Source organism: Vigna umbellata, chromosome 5, assembly GCF_029865625.1.
Source record: "Vigna umbellata cultivar VRB3 chromosome 5, Vumbellata_1.0, whole genome shotgun sequence".
NCBI lineage: Eukaryota > Viridiplantae > Streptophyta > Magnoliopsida > Fabales > Fabaceae > Vigna > Vigna umbellata.
In genome coordinates this window covers 57529195-57533323 of record NC_142169.1, presented here as the reverse complement: position 1 = coordinate 57533323, position 4129 = coordinate 57529195, and the positions used below count along the sequence as shown (strand labels likewise).

Genomic DNA, 4129 nt, shown 5'->3' with positions numbered 1-4129 from the left:
AAGAAGAGTAAGCTAACATATAAAATACATAAGAGTACATACTATAAGAGTACATCACTATTCCTTAGGATATCATAACCAAGCTCATGTCATCTATCATTTCATCAACATGAGTACATCAACATGTAAGCATGCATGTATCACTGATCTATTTTCCAAAAAGAATTCTTTGATTGGCTTGAGCATATCTTAGAAGCCATGCACTTGTCAAACCCAAGGTAGATTTGAGACGATGCTGATGGCCTTACCATCCACATATGAGCAAGGTTCTCAACTCAAACTAGACCCTTTACTCCATCAACATATGACAAAGTTAGTCCTCTTGTAGTACAGTTATCAATAGAACTCTTAAAAAAAACCCACACGATCAGAATCATAAGTGACTTCCATCAACATTCACTCACTAATACATTCATGTATGTAAAACTCATAATTAGTAGAGTTTGGATAGTCTCATCTTACCGCGCCCTTAGGAAATTCATATCTTAATGCACACACCCATGCAAGATTATACTCTTCCGTTGAGGCCACCAATACAAACAAACACACAGGTGAATCTTATGCAAAGTTCAATAGATTTTGACAAGGCCCTGGTTCAAACTCTACTTATCCATCCAACAAATTTTGACTAATTTACGTCCAGGTTCTACTTACTCTTCCCTTATCTAGTATATTAAAACTAGTATGAGTCCAGGGTCTACATTACCCAACCATCACTAGTGTAGAGAAGACTTTCTATGCCGGTTAAAAAGGTTTTTTTATGTCGGTTTTGGAAACGACATAAATACAGCTAGTATGGAAATTATATACCGTTAATAGTCACAGTTGGTATAGAAAGTGTCACCTTCTCAATAGGTTCACGTGCTTCTCTGACCGTGACATCTTTGCCAACATGTACCATTCATGTTCCCTTGTGAACGACGCCATGGTGGTTATGAATGCCATTGATAAGTCTTAGATAGATTCATCAAAATTATTCAAAGTCTCTAAGCGAAACTATAAAAAAATTGGCAAGACCTAAAGCAACAACAAAACGAAGAAGAAAACTAAAGAAAAAGAAGATGAAGATTTGCATGTGGAAAAAGGCGAAGAAGAGAAAGAGTATAATTACATACCTAAACCAAAAGGAAAAGGAAGGAGTGAAGAAGGGTAATGATGTTCATGGAAGTAAGGGAGAGGTTCGAGAACAACAAGGATGACAAAAAGACAATTTATTACGAAATACCTAAACTCAAACCCTAACATAGATTATGCAAGAGCAATTGTGAGAGCATTAAGGGTTTGCGAGAGGGGCACCAACGAGAGGGCCCTTTACGAGAACGAAAGTAGTCACTAACGAAAGGGAGAAGACGAGAGTCAATGTGAGGGAGAACACCAGTGTGAGGAGGATAGTGGCTCAAAAGAGGAGAAGATGGGAAGAAGAAAATTAAAGATTCTATGCCAATTATAGTGAAGAACCATCATAATATCAATTTTTCAAATTTAAAATAATAAGTGCATACACTTTCTATGTCGATTCTAGGTATAATCAACATAGAAAGTCTTATATTTTATTATCAAATTGTCATTGCGTTCACTTTCTATGTCGATTATACTGATAACAAGTTTAGAAAGTCTTTTACTTTATTATGAATTTGTCACCGCATCCACTTTCTATGTTAATTTTAGGTATAATCAGAATATACAGCTTTCTCATATTTACCATCATCATGTCACTTATTATGTTGGGTGGATTATAACGATTATAATAAGTCGTTATAGAAGGATACTTTTGCACCAGTGCATAATCCTTCCTTTTGCCATAGATACGCATAAGCACAAGCATCATTAAGACTTTGTTCACTTGAATGTATTTGGGGGAGAGTGATTGAATGGATTTGAGAGAATTTGAAGGTAATTTTTGTTGTTGTTTATTTGAGTGGATTTGGAGGAAAGTGAGAGTGGATTTGGAAGTAAAGTTTGTGAGAATTAGTGTAGGATTTGATTGATGTGACAGATTAAAAAAATTTACTTCCAAATCCACTCTCACTTACCTCAAAATCCACTCAAATAAATAACAAAAAAATTTACCTTCAAATCCTCTCAAATCCATTCAATCACTCTCCTTCAAATCCATTTAAGTGAGCAAAGCCTAACACTCATTATTGCATTCACCACAATGAGTATTCAAATAAGCAAAAACATTATATGAAACATGAAGAAGTTCAATTGAAGTTATGCAATCACCATCACAAACATACATGTAAACATAAACAAGAAATATTACTAGCTTCCCTTATATGAACAAGTTTTTCTAAGGATGCTAGGTTGTTAATGGTTGGCTATCCTTTCTTCGAGGTTCCTCAAGCTCTCACTTCTCACAAGCTCTCTCAGAACATGAAAAAACAAGATAAAGGAATGAGTGAAGAGAATGTGGTAACATGACACTTTATATTTGACCTAATGTGGTTTAGCCTCTACTTTCTAAATGAGACAAAGTTTGCAATCCCAGCATGCCTACTCCTCTGTCCCAACAAAAAGTTGCATCGCACCATAGTGCATGTCTGCACTTGACATTGTCCCTTTCAAAAAGGTGGTACATATAAAAAATGAAGGTTTCATGTCCAACCAAATCTATTTTCTCTCTCCTCCATATGTCCTCCAAGGATTAACAATACACAACCTTGACACTTAAAAGAGGATTTAACATCTCAAGTCCATGCAACCTCTCGAGGCATAGAACCTCACCTAACACATGCTTTCCTCTCATAAAGCTAGAGCATTTAATTACTTACCTTAACATCTGAGACTTATAAGGGGCGTCTAACATCCTCATGAGCATTTAATGCTTTTTTTAGGACTAATCGCAGATATAGGAAATTTACCCTGGTTATACTCGAGAGATATTGATATCTCAATGTGAAATCTATAACTCCTAAAAGAAAAGCAAAACATCACCGAGAGTATACTGGAAAAAAATTAGGCTTAATAGCTTACTTGGTCCCAATGTTAAGTGATTTTTTTCAGTTTAGTACCCGGTTTTAAAAGTGTATACATTGGATCCCAAAGTTATAAAAATTGTATGAATCAAGTCCTTTCCGTTAAATTGGCAGAAACGGAGTTAACTCCTAGCTGACGTGACAAAGGAATCTGCACTTTTTCTTCTCTCTCCTATGCTTTTCCTGCAATGCCCCAACTTTTTCTCTCTTTTCTATATCTTTATTAAATACTTCCTTTTTGGTCAATTATGGCAATCAATCCTGCTCCCTTCCCCTCTTCCCACTCTTCTCCAAGTCCCATCGTCGACTCACGCACCTTTACGTGTCCTACCCCACTAACAACCCCCGCACAACTGCCACCCCCACCACTCGCCCCACCTTCAACGAGACCACATTCTTCGACGGTGGGGCCCACTACGGCGACCTAGTGGTGAACCTGCTTCTGGGATTCACTCTCTTCTGGCTCGCCCTAACCCTAGCGGCAGTGTCACGCGCCATGTACTTGAAGTACAGGTTCACGAACCTGAGGGTGACGATGATCTCAGGGTTGATAGATGGGGATCGAAGTTACTTTGGGTCAACGTGATAAAGGAGGTGCAGGTGTTGCTACATTTGATCAGAGAGTTGGGTGACATTATCATAACCTTGAAGGACGGAACGAAGGTGGACCTTAGGAGTGTGCCTAAGTTTAGAGAGATCGCAAAGTACTGCCTGGAAATGACACAAAAATCCCAAGTTTTGAAGGAAAGTGGACCCAAAGGTTTTTAGTTTTCGTACTCCTTATATTCTTTCTTTCTTTCTTATACACCTTCTTCTACTACACTATCCCTCTTTCTATACTTAATGTAAATTTCTATTTCATTTTCTTCTGTCAAATTGCTTTATTCCTGTTTCGGTGGTTTGATAAGTTAGGTTATTTGCAAAAATGGCATAGAGAAGATGGATGAGAGTAGAAATAAGTAGAAAAGGTTGGGCGTTGCAGGAAAAGCAGAGGAGAAAGAAGAAAAAGTGCAGATTCCTTCGCTACGTCAGTTGAGAGTTAACTTTGTTTCTGCTAATTTAACGGAAGGGCTTGATTCATACAATTTTTAAAAACTTTGGGACCCAACATAAGCACTTTTAAAACTGGATACTAAACTGAAAAAAACAAC

The 4129-nt window shown here is 37.3% G+C and overlaps 1 pseudogene; it reads left to right on the top strand.

Moving 5' to 3' along the window:
- The first annotated feature begins 2313 nt into the window (after positions 1-2313).
- LOC148198710 (uncharacterized) lies at positions 2314-3746 on the top strand (annotated as a pseudogene).
- Positions 3747-4129: the final 383 nt, after the last annotated feature.